Genomic DNA, 16,197 nt, shown 5'->3' with positions numbered 1-16,197 from the left:
TCGGTCTTTGTCTTTGTTATGTTTTCTCAATCTTTATCTTAAACCTTATTATGTTGTCATTGCTATTGCCTGGATGATCCCCTATGCTTACTTCTCTTATCTGTTCTGGTTCATTTCCCATTACTAGATCCAGCAGTGCTTCCTCTCTTGTTGAGGAGTCCTGCACACATTGTAAAATCTCCATTCCCTGTACCCCTTTACTCACCTCTTCTTGCCAGTTTATTTGGGGATAGTTAAAATCTCCCATGATTATTATTCTATGTCCTTTACTCATTTCACATATTTGCTTTCATATTTCTTCCTCCTCCTCCTTTCCACTATTAGGTGGTCTGTAGTATATCCCTATTAGCATGATCGATCCCTTCTTATCTTTCATTTCAATCTGTAAGGATTCTGTTTCTATTGTTCTGTTAGTGATATCCCTTTTTGCTACTGCCATTTTGTTATCTCTAATTAGTACAGCTACTCCACCCCCTTCTTTCCCTATCCTTTCTGATTATGTTACAGCCTGCAATATTTAGTTGCCAGTCCTGTTCCTTATGTAGCCATGTTTCAGTTATTCTTATTACATCTGGCTTCGCAGATTATTGTCTCCAGTTCTCCTGTTTTATTTTGGGCACCGGGTACATTGCTGTACATGCAGGTTAATTCATAATAGTTGTTCCTTTTACTTTATTTTTAACAGTCCTTTTATACTTCTGTTTTATAACTGTATTTGTTCCTTGACTGTTTATGTTTTCTTTATTCCTTACTCTGGCCTGACCCTTACACTCATCTCCTGTTTCTTTCATCTTTAAGCTTTTGTTATTGGTACCAGATCCCTCCCCCCACCTTGCTAGCTTAAAGCCTTATGCACCGCCCTATTAATCCTTTCCACTAGGACTCTGGTCCCATTCTGGTTCAGGTGAAGCCCCTCCCAGCGGTACAGTTCCTTCCTGTCCCAGTACTGGTGCCAGTGTCCCATGAAATGGAACCCCTCCTTCTCACACCACTCTTTCAGTCACGTATTCACCTTTCTGATCTGCCTATCCCTATGCAATTAGCACGTGGCTGTAGTAGCAAACCTGAGATTACCACCCATGAGGTCCTGCTTTTTAACTTAATTCCTAGTTTCTGATATTCTCTTAGCAGGACCTCCTCCTTGTTCTTCCTTATATCATTGGTGCCGACAACTGGATCCTCCACCCCCCTTTCCAAATTCCTCTCCAGTTGCTCTGAGATATCCTTTACTCTTGCACCAGGTAAGCAACACACCCTCCTGGTCTCTTGGTCACGACTGCAGAGGACACTGCCTAGCCCCTGATTATTAGAATCCCCTGTGACTACATCCTTTCTATTCTGATTCTTCCCCCCCCCCGCCCCATCTTGGATTGCCTCATGCTCTGTGTTGCCATGGTTAGCATTCTGGGCATCCTCCTTGCAGCCGCTTTCCTTATCCTCACAGGTATCAAATACCTCGTACCTGTTGGATAGGACCAGTGTCTGCGGGACCTCCTTCCTACATTACAACAGTGACTACACTTCAAAAGTACTTCATTGGTTGTAAAAAAAAAACTTTGGGATGTCCTGAGGTTGTGAAAGGCACTATATAAATACAAGTCTTTCTTTCAAGGTTGAGGCGTTTTGTTACATCAATGTGGAGGGAACTTTAATCTATCTTTTGTCTATCTGTGCTATACCTGATCTGCGAGTGCTTGATGCTGATACTGAGCACCTGAAATGGAAAGTGTTCCAGTTCCCAGCAACTCACCTTGATGAGCACTAAAAAAAAATCCTGGAACATTTGATGTGTTGGGTAGTTGGGCCATCTTGCTATGGATATATTTAACTCTGTAAGCTCTAGGTGTTACCTCTAGACTTGACTATTCCAATGCTTTTCTGGCAGGCCCCCCACCTTGCACTCTCCATAAACTTGAGCTCATCCAAAACTCTGCTCCACGTATCCAAACTTGTACCAAGTTCCGTTTATCCATCATCCCTGTGCTCGCTGACCTACCTTAGTTCCCGGTCCGGCAATGCCTCGATTTTAAAATTCTCATCCTTATTTTCCGATCCTTCCATGGCCTCACCCCTCCCTATCTCTGTAACCTCCTCCAACCCTACAAATCTCCGAGATCTCTGTGCTCCTCCAATACTGGCTTCTTGCGCATCCCCAATTTTCATCACTCCACCATTGGAACCCATAGTCTAGCCCCTAAGCTCTGCAATTCCCTCTCTAAACCTCTCTGCCTCTTTACTTCTCTCTCCTCCTTTAAGACACTCCTTGAAACTTACCTCTTTGACCAAGCTTTTGGTCACCTGTCCTAATATCTCCTTATGAGGCTCAGTGTCAAATTTTGTTTGATAACGCTCCTGTGAAGTGCCTTGGGACGTTTTACTACATTAAAGGTGCTATATAAATGCAAGTTGTTGTTGTAAGATTGTGCTTTCATGACTTCTCCATAGATTAGAGTTTGTTTTTGCTGAGGAACAAGGTTCCCTACTTCTTTCTAAGAAGCCTTTCATCTCAAGGTCGACAGGAAGAATTACAAAGAGATTTGTCAGACTAGTTTATTTAGATAATCCTATCTCCAGACCTCTTATGCTGTATTTTATCATTTAATATCTTCATTAAGTAATTATATTGGCAAACCAATTTGATTGTAGATCAATCTGTTGCAAAAGGTGTCTTGTGTGGTTGTAATTATCTGTCTTTTGAAGAGTTGTGATTTAGTGGAATCTTACATAATATCCAGTAGTAACTTTGCGTAAAAGGTTAAGTTTTGTTAACACTGAGGCGCAGTACTCCGGCACACTCTACGTTTTCATGGGTTCACCTGTGGGATTATGCAGTTTGTCACAAACATTAAACAAACAACTGGGGAAGAGGGCCTGAATCATATCGATACACATTTGAAATATTTAGCAGTGCTGCATTATAATTCATGCTTTAACATAATCTACACGGTCGTGCTTTTCATGCCAGCGTTTCCATCCAAATGCAAATGTGCAAATATATTCTTAAAATTTGCCAATGCTTGCCCATGAAACATGTCAGAATACTGACAGCTAACAGCGATTCTGCACGTAAACCAGAACCAAAGCTGCAGAACTGTGCATATGTTATGAATACTAAAAGGCTAAGCTAATTTATATGAATCAAATCGTTGACTCTAAGCAAGCTTATGGTAGAATAGATATTTGACAATAATATCCTAATATTCATCAAATCATTTATGTCCATTTTCCACAATAGTGGTGTATGACCTGTCCCTTTGTTTCTCTGTATTGTTACTTCCTATATGTACTGCCTCCCCTATTAGTACAATAGTTTGGTATTTTATGAATTGGCCTCCGTGGCATTGCTCATAGACAAAAATGCTGCCTCTATCTTCCTGTAACTGTCTTTCTGCTCCTCTCTCACTCTAATTCTACCTCCCTTTCTCTTTCTGTTTGTCTCCCATTCTTGCAGCCTTCCTCTTTCTCTCTGCTTTTTGTAATTGTCATTTCTGTATCTCCCTTCCTTTTAGTATTTTGTAATCCAAGCCTGCTAATTAGTACATTTTACAATCAAAGTGCACCCATGCTTAGGGAAATTTATGTTACAGGTATACCAAAAAACTCCTTCCATTACAATAAAGTCCCTTTGCTCAAGATATTTGAAAAGCAGGAAAAACCCTATGAGAAAAATCGGGTGATTTCAGTCCTTTTTTTAATGCTCTGTGAGCGTAAATGCTCTGTGTGTTCTTTGATCATTAGCGTAAATCCAATTTAAAAATTGACTTCAGTCAGCCTTACCAGTGAAAGGACCATTCTTTAATGGTAGTGGTGACCAATGCATGTAATTGGCTATATGCCACCAGACATTAACATCATATTCAATGAGGAGCATGTATCCTCAAGGGGTTTTCTTTGTTTCAATGCCCTTGCTCAGAAAATAATAATTCGGAATATTAACATATGCAATTGATAAATAATGGAATGGATGATTGCTGAGCCTCCAGGTGAAGTGTGTAGAGAAAGCAGTGAACATTCAGACAGTAACACCTCGCCGCAACAGAGATAAAATCCGTTAAACTCCAAGTCCGTTGACATGAAGCAAATGGCTGTAAACATAAAGTACTTCCAATGGTGCAAGTGACCGTACTGTTTGTACAGCTTTAGTTCTGGCAGGAGATCTGAACTCCATGGATGAAGTGAGGTTTGCACTGTCCATGTACATACAATTACATCTGGAAAGTCTATCAAGAGACAAACCTAACTGATTCATCCAAAAGTCCTGTTACTCATCAAATTCCATTTAAACATGTTCTAAAAAGGATATTTTAACCTCTTGTAGATTCTAATTTTACTGTTTTTAAGTATCATAGTATCATATAGTAGATACAGCACAGGAGGAGGCCATTTAGCCATCGTGCCTGTGCTGGCTCTTTGAATTAGTCCCATTCCCCTGCTCTTTCCCCATATCCCTGTAAATTTTTTCCCTTCAAGTATTTATCCAATTCCCTTTTGAAAATTATTATTGAATCTGCTTCCACCACCCTTTCAGGCAGTGCATTCCTGATCATAACTGCTCGCTGCATAAAAAAATGTTTCCACGTGTGGCCTCTGGCTCTTTTGCCGATCACCTGAAATCTGTGACCTCTGGTTACTGACCCTTCTGTCATTGGAAACAGTTTCTCCTTATTTACTCTGTCAAGACCGTTCACGATTTTGAACACCTCTATCAAACCTCCCCATAATCTTCTCTGTTCTAGGGAGAACAATTCCAGCTTGTCCACATAACTGAAGTCCCTCATCTCTGGCACCGCTCTAGTAAATCTCTTCTGCACCCTCTGGACATTCTTCCTAAAGTGTGGTGCCCAGAATTGAACACAGTACTCCAGCTGTGGCCTAACCAGTGTTTTATAAAGGTTTGTACTGATTAAGTATTTTGCTATATCATTTGGCTTCTACTTCTTGTTTAGCCTGTAAATAAGTCTGATCAGCCCACACGCATTGGTCTGTCAGTATGGTTCACCCCACCTTTAAGAAGAGGCAGGAGGATGTGGTGGGCATCCCATGAGATCACCAGTGAGCCATATACTGTAGCTAGGGGTTAATTGCTAAACATGACCATGCTAACCCATAGACAACAGGTAAAAGGGCATCGATTTTGGATTATAGGAGATTTGTTCTGCTTATTGAAACACTTTTGCTGTGGAAACAAGAAATATTTGGGAAGAGTCCTGTTGTAACATACCATGACATCTATGTAGATGCATAATATATGCACCTATTTTGGACTTGGTTAGGTTAATCAGAACAGTTTCTCAGTAGTGGAACATCTTGCAATTTGAATCCTGTGACTGAGGCAGGCACTTTTAGTCAGTAACATTGTTGGAGCTCAATCCATTGTCTTTACTGCACAATTAAGTCAAACCCCAGAAAGAGATCGCTTCCTGCAGCAATATAGCATTTTGTTCCATACACAGTTCACTCCACTTTTGTGCACTCTTCTCAAGAGTAAACTTCAATTAAATGCATGCCTTTTCGAAAATCTAAAATTTCTCATAATTTGTTGCTATGGAAGCTAGTTATATTAAATGTAAAAGTGAAGTACATAATTATTCAGTCTATATGTTCCACGCAGTTGTCACACTATCCCAAATCTTATAAAGAAATAACTGTACATTCAATCTTTAAAATTGCTGGTTGGAGGCAGCAAAGAATTGGTATATTTAGTAGATGATGAGTGGAAATGTTGGGCTCTGAGCAGTACTTCCATTCATAAAACCTATTCCAATGACATTATAAACTTCACAATCTCTAAGCAGCAATTTTAAAGCACAACACATGGTAATGGGACAATTGAGGTGCAACAATATGTGCATAAAAGATCTCTCTTTTATAACATTCAGTTCAATAGAATGTGCTTCCCCATTATGCAACATGATTGAGCTCAATCATTTCTTGTTTGCAAATACCAATGTGTTAAATAGGGAGTGGGTGAAAATATATATTAAGCATGCTGTGCTATCAGTGAACTATAGTTCCCCTCAAACAGAATGGCCTCCAGTGTTAATTCAAAAAAACAATCTTACTATTGTAGGTATTAATACTAAGTATTGCAACTTGGCTCAACGGTAGCACTCTCGCCTGTGAGTCAGAGGATTGTGGGTCCAAGCCTCAATCCAGGATTTGAGCACATAATCTAGGCTCAAACATTGGTGAAGTACTGGAGGTGCTGACTTTTGGATGAGAAATTAAACCATTTTTGTTTGTTCAGGTGGCTGTAAAAGATCCCATGTTGCTTTTTTGAAGAACAGCAGAGAGTTTTCCTGGCGTTCTGGCCAACATTCATCTCTCAACCAACACCACCAAAACTAATTAACTGATCATTCATTTCATTGTTATTTGTGGGCCCTTACTGTGCCTATAAAACAACAATGACATATTTTAAAAGTAATTCACTGACTGTGAAGTGCTTTGGAATAGCTTGAGCATATGGAAAGCACTGCAAAAATTGAAGTTCGTTCGTTCTTTCTTTCTTTGGAATAATTGTTCTAAAAGACTTGCATCTAAATAATTGGTTCTAAAGTTAGAGATCAATCATCAGCCTGGTCTTGTGAGCATTCCTCAGAGAACAAGTTCTGTCCAATGCAGTGACAGGACTTGCAACTCTAATTGCCCTACCTCCATATCCCTCTATTCCTTTCTCCCTCATATATGCATCAAGCCTCCCCATAAATTCATCAATGCTATCTGCTTCAACCACTCCATGTGGCAGCGAGTTCCACATTCTTCCTCTTAAATTCTTTAATTGATTTGTTACTGTCTATCTTATACTTATGCCTCCTTGTTCTAGACTTATCCACAGTTTCCTCACCTTCACTCTATCGAACCCCTTCATAATGTTGAAGACCTCTATCAGGTCTCATCTTAGTCCTCTCTTTTCCAGAGTAAAAGGCCCCAACCTGCTCAATCTTTCCTGATAGTAGCACCCTCTCAATTCTGGTAACATCCTTGTAAATCTTTTCTGCATTTTCTCTAGCACTTCAATATCCTTTTTGTGGTATGGCTATCAGAACGGCACACAGTAAGTGTAGTCTAACCAGGGTTCTATATAAATTTATCTTTAACTTCCTGCTTCTGTATTCTATTCCTCTAGAAATAAACCCCAGTACTTTGTTTAATGTAGACAAATATCCCAAGGTATCCCACAGTAGCATAATCAGTCACAAATGGATGCTGAGCCAAAGAAGGAGATATTAGAAAGGGTAATTAAAAGCTCGATCAGAGAGGTGGATTTTAAGAAGGGTATTAAAGGAGGAGAGAGAGATGGAGAGGCTTAGGTTTAGGGAGGGAATTCCAGACCATAGTGACGATCTGGATTCTTTCCCCTCAGTCTGGTTCAGTAAAAACTGAGTCAAGTACATTTTAAAGTTCATCACAACTTTAATAGCAGGTCTTAGTCTGTAGCTTCAATTCAGATTCCTGAGAGAATCCGAACGATTCTAACAGAATAAGGAGAGAGAGACAAAGACAAAAACTCATACCTTTATACAGATCGATAGGGGTTGGAACATCATTAACACAAGAGTCAACACCAATCATAAGCCGGGCACAGGTTGCCATGCGAGGTTACATTATTGCCGGCCAATCATAGATAATCATGTGCTGACCATGTTGCTGTTAGACATCAAAGGGGATACTTCCTCACCTTCCAACCTGGAATGTTCTTCCCTGTTCCTTCTGTTCCTTATCTCCCAACCTGGAATGTCTTTCAACTTTGGCTAAGCTCGTTACCTATATTGATCTGCCATAAACATGGAGACATTCAGACCAGTCCTTGAATCACATCAAAGACTCTACATTGATGAGACAATGCAAACCTGCTGACTACGCAAACATATGGCCCAGCAGGAGGCCAGGCCACCTGTACCAATCTCAGTTACTAACTAATTAACCCTTTCTAACCATTTTGCATTCTGCTTCTTTGCCACGTAGGCATCTTAATATTTTACTGAAAACTGACCACGTAGGGATTCTTAATAGGACCTAGACGGCTGAAGGCACGGGAACCAATGGTGGGGCAAAGGGAGGGGGTGATGTGTGAGAGGCCAGAGTTGGAGGAATGCAGAGTTCTCAGGGAGTTATAGGATTGGAAGAGGTTACAGAGATAGGGAGGGGTGAGGCCATGAAGAGATGTAATTTTAAATGTGAGGCATTGGTGACCAGAAGCTAATGCAGGTCAGCGAGGACAGGGAAGATGGGTGAATGGGACTTGGTGCACGATAGAATGCAGGCAGCAGAGTTTTGGAGGGCTGAAATTTATGGAGGGTGGAGGATGGGAGGCTGGCCAGGAAAAAAATTGAAAAATGGAGATGACAAAGGTGGCAAATTATGGCATACATTTCCATTTTTCTTTCTTTCGCAAGTGTATATAATAAAAAATCTTGCACTCAAAATTCCTCCAAACAATTGCACACAATAATCACTGCACACACCTGGATGCTCCTCTGACTTAGTACTTTTCACACTGTCATCACTTCAAAACACTTGGGAATGGGAATGGAAATTCTGGAACTGTCACCTACTCTATGAAACCAAAAGTACTTTTTTAAAGTGACCAATTTAATGCTGAAATATGAGTATTCAAAATTTCACCCTCAATCCATTAAGGTTTAGGTACAGAATTCTTTACCGAGACAGTTTCTTCAAACAATTTCGACAAACATTATTAACTACTTTATAGTCAAATTGGGGACTAGAGGAACAATATGATCATTAATGTATCTGCTATAATTATCATTTCTAACATGTATTGAATTATTTTCCAAGGCATAATTTTTAATCTACTTACAATAACATTCAAATACAAAATCCCAATCCAAGTGTAAAATGTTCTCACGTTAGCCATTTTTGAACACTCTAATACAACAAACTTCTCCCAAATTACACCTGGAGACACAAGCATACCGAGATCTCACACCTTTTGTACAAAGAATAATTTCTTGTCAAGTATTTCCTGTGTGTTTATTAATTGGACTCAACAATTAATGAACTATTAGATGGTCTGCAGTATAGAAATTTACAAACTGGAAATCTTGATTCTGGTGTAAGAATTCTGGACAACCTAATTGTACATTTCTCAGGTGGTGACTGTACTGTAAGCTGCAGTGCTGGGTTCTGTTCAGAACACATCACTACACTGTGATATATTAAAAGAGACCGCAACCCTTTTTTAGAAAGCAGCAGTCAATCAGAAAAAGAGAATGAAGCGTAAGCAGAGCACTGAAAAGAAGCAATTTAACTAAAAGGTTTAGTTTCAGGGCCATCAAAATCTCAGCAAGCATTTGCAGCTGTTTTTGATAAGTGTCCCTTTTATATCTGAAGCAATGTTCAATAATATGTTCACTTCAAGTACATGTCAAAATTCAGAAGAACGTCATGCAGCATAATTCATACATTTTTGGATTTGATTCCTCCACAATACAGCATCCGACTGTGCAGAAAAGATAGCAAAGGTCTATGTTGGTAGCTAATGTTGAAATTTGCCACTTTCCAAAATGCAACAACTCCCAGGACCTTATCATGGATAACAGATTAGTGGCCGTGTAAAAGTCCGGCAGAAAAAGACTTGAAGGCAACTGCAATAAATTGTGTTGGCCCACTAACAACATTAATTTATGTCATGTTGAAAATATGTTTTACAATCCTTAACGCCATGACAAGACAGATAAACAAACTGCAGTAATCTTTTACTGCGGTGCAATATTCATTGATTCTTACTGATATGATTCAGCTCACATTGCGTAGTGCGTGATTTAGTAAATTGAAGTCTGACACAGCTGAAGATTGCCTGTGTGCCACTGGGCACCATGTTGTAACCAATAATTGAAAGGTGAATGAAGACATAAGATTCTTTTAATTGTGTTTTAGGGTGACAAATCTATTTTAAAGGTCAAATTAATATTTTTTGTGTGTCAGCACTATAATAGTAGGAGGTTTCTATCATGTCCTTTCTCTTGAATTGATTCTCTTGATTCATCAGGCAGCTAATTTCCCCCAAGGGTGGTTTAGTCACTTGCAATCTTTCAAGGACATGCGACTGACTGTTGTATAGAGGCAGTGCAACCCCAACTTTTGGGGATTTCACCTTTTATTTAATAACTCAGATTTGCTTTTTTTCTTTCCTTGCTCTCTGGTGTCTGTAGCTGTTGAATTGGTTTGATTATGTTGCAGGGCCACGCTCTGATAAGGCTCAGATTATTCTCAGCTGGAGTACCAAAAGATTGGGATATTTGCAACTCACTGTTTATGTTTTGGGCAACCACAAGTTTTTCCCTGGTGTGCTGTAAATTAGGCAAATTGGCTTTGTTGGCAGGTGAAGGAGCTTGGGGGCTTCAATGGGCCTCTACGAACTTTAGGTTCGGAATAAAATAAACTGATCTAAGTTTCCTGTTCCTGGTCACTATCCAATGACGACACCACCACTAGCATTTATTTGGGCCTTTAACACATACAAAAACGTCCCAAGGTGCTTCACAGGAGTGTATTCCGATAAAAAGTGATGCCGAGCCAAAGAAGGAGACATTAGGACAGGTGACCAAAAGTTTGGTCAAAGAGGTAGGTTTTAAAGAGCGACTTAAAGTAAAAGATGGAGGTGGAGACGCGGAGATGTTTAGGGAGGGAATTCCAGATCTTAGGGCCTAGACAGTTGAAGGCATGGCTGCCAATGGTGGGGTGAAGGAAGTTGGGGATACAGAGGAGGCCAGAATTGGGGGAACACAGATTTTCCACAGGGCTTAGGGCTGGAGGAGGTTACAGAGCTAGGGAGGGGTGAGGCCTTGGAGGGATTTGAACACAAGGATGAGAATTTTATATTTGAGGCATTGATGGATCGGGAGCCAACATAAGTGATGGGTGAATGGGACTTGGTGCAAGTCAGGGTGGCCAGGAGAGCTTTGGAGAAGTCGAGTCTGGAGGTAACAAGTTACCCCTGCTGGAAGTGGGATGATTATGGACTTTGACAGCACAGAGATGGTCCTGGAGTCTGACAACAATTGGTTGGAGCCTGGGGTTTAACAGCACAATACACAATGGCCCTGAGGTTTCTGAGCACTTGCGAGGGTGGGAGTTGGGGGGGAGCAGTTTGGGTTGGACACACTGGAATAGGAGCACTAGCAGGGACCCAGAAAGCAGTTGCAGCAGCACAGAGACGGTCGCTATGGCTGCCGGAAGGGTCACGGCTGCAAAAGGACCATCAATAGCTGCTGCACCAGGGGCTAGAAAGTGGCCACACCAGGAGCGGCCACAGCAGGGGAGAAGAAAGTGTCTCCCCTAATTTATTTAATGTAAAATATTATGCATCCATACACCATTGGGCCCTAGGGTACGCACGTGCAAATCAAATTTGTTTTGACCACATGAAAAAAACTGGCAGCATAGCTCAAATCAATAAATGAACTGTCAGGTAAGCACTCTAAATCGAGCAACAAGCTCTCAGCCAGCAGTAGGACTCTCTGAGATGTTTTCCAGGGATTTACAACACTGTACAGGCAAACTGTATGAGTAAGAATAAGTATTTTATTCTGGGTTATTACATTTTTATGGATTTCTTATGTTATAAATGTCAATTACATGGACATATTTCCAGTAACCAAAAATCTAAATTATGGCAAGGGGATGGGCACCAGGATGTAGCATTAGGAAGGAGAAACAAGGTGCATAAAGGATTGGGAGAGACAGATAGCACTAGAGTAAGAAATAGTACAGTATTAGGTGGGATCAGACTAACAGAGAATACAAGAAGGTCTAAGATAGGTTTAGTGTACATGTGTGCAAATGCACAAAGCATGGTAAATAAGGTTGGTGAGCTGCAGGTGCAAATAGCCACATGGAAATATGATGTAGTGGCGATAACAGAGACCTGGCTCAAAGAAGGGCAGGATTGGGTAATAAAACATAGAAACATAGAAAATAGGAGCAAGAGTAGGCCATTCGGCCCTTTGGGCTTGCTCCGCCATTCAAAATGATCATGGCTGATCGTCTAACTCAGTACCCTGTTCCCGCTTTTTCCCCATATCCCTTGATCCCTTTAGCATTAAGAAAAATATCTATCTCCTTCTTGATTACATCTAATGACTTGGCCTCCACTGCCTTCTGTGGTGGAGAATTCCACAGGTTCGCCACCCTCTGAGTGAAGAAATTTCTCCTCATCTCGGTTCTAAATGGCATACCCCGTATCCTGAGACTGTGACCCCTGGTTCTGGACTCCCCAGCCATCGGCAACATCCTTCCTGCATCTAGTCTGTCTAGTCCTGTTCGAATTTTATATGTTTCGATGAGATCATCTCTCATTCTTCTAAATTCTAGTGAATATAGGCCTAGTCGACCCAATCTCTCCTCATACGACAGTCCTGCCATCCCAGGAATCAGTCTGGTAAACCTTTGTTGCACTCCCTCCATGGCAAGGACATCCTTCCTCAGATAAGGAGACCAAAACTGCACACAATACTCCAGATGTGGTCTCATCAAGGCCCTGTATAACTGCAGTAAGACATCCCTGCTCCTGTACTCAAATTCTCTTGCAATGAAGGCCAACATACCATTCGCCTTCCTAACTGCTTGCTGCACCTGAATGCTCGCTTTCAGCGACTGGTGTACAAGGACACCCAGGTCTCGTTGCACCTCCCCTATTCCCAATCTATCACCATTCAGATAATAATCTGTCTTTCTGTTTTTACAACCAAAGTGGATAACCTCACATTTATCCACGTTATACTGCATCTGCCATATTCTTGCCCACTCACCCAACTTGTCTAAATCACATTGGAGCCTCTTTGCATCCACCTCACATTCCACCCCAGCTTTGTGTCATCTGCAAACTTGGAAATGTTACATTTCTGATATTACTGATATTAAATATTACTGATACAAGGTGTTCAGGAAAGATAGGGAAGGGAAAAAAAAGGAGGGGGTGTGGCTGTATTGATTAAGGAGAATATTGCAGTGCTGGAGAGAGAGGATGTCCTGGAGGGTCAAGAACAGAATCTATTAGGTTAGAGTTGAGAAACAATACACGACTATAGGCCACCAATTAGTGGGAAGGATATAGAGGAGCAAATTTTCAGGGAAATTACAGGGAGGTTCGAGAACTATAGAGTAGTGATAATGGGGGACTTCCACTATCCTAATATAGCCTGGATAGTAATAGTGTAAAGGGCAAAGAGGGGGAGGAATTTCTGAAGTGTGTTCAGGAGAATTTTCTTGATCAGTATGTTTCTGGCCCAACGATGAAGGAGGCATTGCTGCATCTGGTTCTGGGGAATGAGGTGGGTCAAGTGGAGCAGGTGTCAGTAGGGAAACATTTAGGGAACAGTGATCATAGTATCATAAGGTTTAGATTAGTTATGGAAAAGGAAAATGAACAATCTAGAGTAAAAATACTTAATTGGAGGAGGGCCAATTTCAGTGGATTGAGAATCGATCTTGCCCGGGTAAATTGGAATCAAAGATTGGCAGGCAAAATTGTAATCGAACAATGGGCGGCCTTTAAAGAGAAGATGGTTCAGGTACATTCCCACAAGGGGAAAAGGATGGGCAACGAAAGCCAGAGCTTCCTGGATGACAAAAGTGATAGAGAGTAAGATGAAGTGAAAAAAGGGGGCATATGACAGATGTCAGGTGAATAATACAAGTGAGAACCAGGCAAAATATAAAAAGTACAGAGGAGAAATGAAAAAGGAAATAAGAGGGGCAAAGAGAGAGTTTTAGAATAGACTGGTGGCTAACATAAAAGGGAATCCATACATCTTCTATAGGCATATAAATAGTAAACGGGTAGTAAGAGGGGCTGATTAGGGACCAAAAAGGAGATCTACGCATGGAGGCATAGGGCATGGCTGAGGTACTAAATGACTACTTTGCATCTGATTTTCCAAGGAGGAAGATGCAGCCAAAGTCATAGTAAAAGAGGAGGTAGTTGAGATACTGGATGGATTAAAAATTGATAAAGAGGAGGTACTAGAAAGGCTGGCTGTACTTAAAGTAGATGTCACCCGGTCTGGATGGGATGTATCGTAGGTAGCTGAGGGAAGTAAGGGTGGAAATTGCAGAGGTGCTGGCCATAATCTTCCAATCCTCCTTAGATGTGGGGGTGGTGCCAGAGGACTGGAGAATTGCAAATGTTACACCTTTGTTCAAATAAGGGCGTCAGTTTAACCTCGAAGGTGGGCATGCTTTTAGAAACGATAATCCGGGACAAAATTAATAGTCACTGGGGCAAGTGTGGATTAATAAAGGATTTGTTAAAAGCATGGATTTGTTGAAGGCAAATAGCGTTTAACTAACTTGATTGAGTTTTATGAGGTAACAAGAGGGTTGATGATGTTGTATACATGGACTTTCAAAAGGCGTTTGATAAAGTGCCACATAATAGGCATGTCAGCAAAATTGAAGCCCATGGAATAAAAGGGGCAGTGGCAGTGGCAGTGGATATGAAATTGGCTAAGTGACAGGAAACAGAGAGTAGTGGTGAACGGTTGTTTTTCGGACTGGAAGGAGGTATACAGTGGTGTTCCCCAGGAGTCAGTACTGGGTCCACTGCTTTTTTTGATATATATTAATGACTTGGACTTGGGTGTACAGGGCACAATTTCAAAATTTCCAAATAACACAAAACTTGGAAGTGTAGTAAACAGTGAGGAGGATAGTGATAGACTTCAAGAGGACACACAGGCTGGTGGAATAGGCAGACACATGGCAGATGAAATTTAGAAAAGTGCAAAATGACACACTTTGGCAGGAAGAACGAGGAGAGGCAATATAAACCAAACAGTACAATTCTAAAGGGGGTGCAGGAACAGTGAGATCTGGAGGTATATGTACACAAATCATTGAAGGTGGCAGGGCAGATTGAGAAAGCGGTTTTAAAAAGCATACGAGATCCTGGGCTTTTCAATAGAGGCACAGAGTACAAAAGCAAGGAAGTTATATTGAACCTTTATAAAACACGGTTCAGCCACAACTGGAGTATTTTGTCTAATTCTGGGCACTGCACTTTCGGAAGGATGTGAAGGCCTTAGAGATGGTGCAGAAAAGATTTACTAAAATGGTTCCACAGATGAGTGACTTTAGTTATGTGGACAGACTGGAGAAGCTGGGGTTGTTCTCTTAGAACAGAGGAGGTTGAGAAGAGATTTGATAGAAGTGTTCAAAATCATGAAGGGTTTAGATAAAGTAAATAAAGAGAAACTGTTCCCATTGGTGGAAGGGTCAAGAACCAGAGGACACAGGTTTAAGATGATTGGCAAAAGAACCAAAGGCGACATGAGGAAAAACTTTTTTACACAGCGAGTGCTTATGATCTGGAATGTGCTGCCTGAAAGGGTGGTGGAAGCAGACTCAATCATGGCTTTCAAAAAGGAATTGGATAAATACTTGAAGGGAAAAAATTTGCAGGGCTATGGGAAAAGAGCAGGGGAATGGGACTAACTGGATTGCTCTTACAAAGAGCCGGCAGGGCTTGATGGGCTGAATGGCCTCCTTCTGTGCTGTAACCATTCTATGATTCTGTGAATCTATGGCTTAAACCAAATTCACTAAGTTATTTGTGATTTACCTGGTCAGTTCAGGATTGATGGCTTTGAAATAAAAATGAATGAATTGCTCAGTTTCTCCTAATCATTTATTCTGCATTAGTACTTACCAACTGGATTGAATTGCTTTTGATTTTGTTCACATTTAATCATTTGACTATTTAATTGTTTTTTTTTTCAAAAAATATACTTTATTCATAAAATTTGCAGCAGTACATACAATACAGTTGTCATATCACTTTCCAAATGTACACAATACAGATTATACAATTTGCAGGTTACGTCAAGTACAGTACAATGAACACATTGGACATAATTACAGTTCATGACACTCTATGGTGTCTCATTGCATCAGACTCAACACAGATTATTGCTTACAGATTCATTTCAGATTCATTACAGGTACATTACAGCAATTTGAATTTTACTTTCTGCCCGAGGGGGTTTTTCCCTGATTGCAGCCCCTCGGTTTACAATGGCGGGAAGGCTCTAAACGGTTGCCTTTCCCCACAGAGCCTTTGCAGCGGCCGCACCCATCCTCAGTGCGTCCCTCAGCACGTAGTCCTGGACCTTGGAATGTGCCAGTCTGCAACACTCGGTCGAGGACAGCAACTTGTGCTGGAAGACCAGCAAG

The sequence above is a fragment of the Heptranchias perlo genome, chromosome 11 (assembly GCF_035084215.1).
Source record: "Heptranchias perlo isolate sHepPer1 chromosome 11, sHepPer1.hap1, whole genome shotgun sequence".
Lineage (NCBI taxonomy): Eukaryota > Metazoa > Chordata > Chondrichthyes > Hexanchiformes > Hexanchidae > Heptranchias > Heptranchias perlo.
This window is presented reverse-complemented; position numbering follows the sequence as displayed.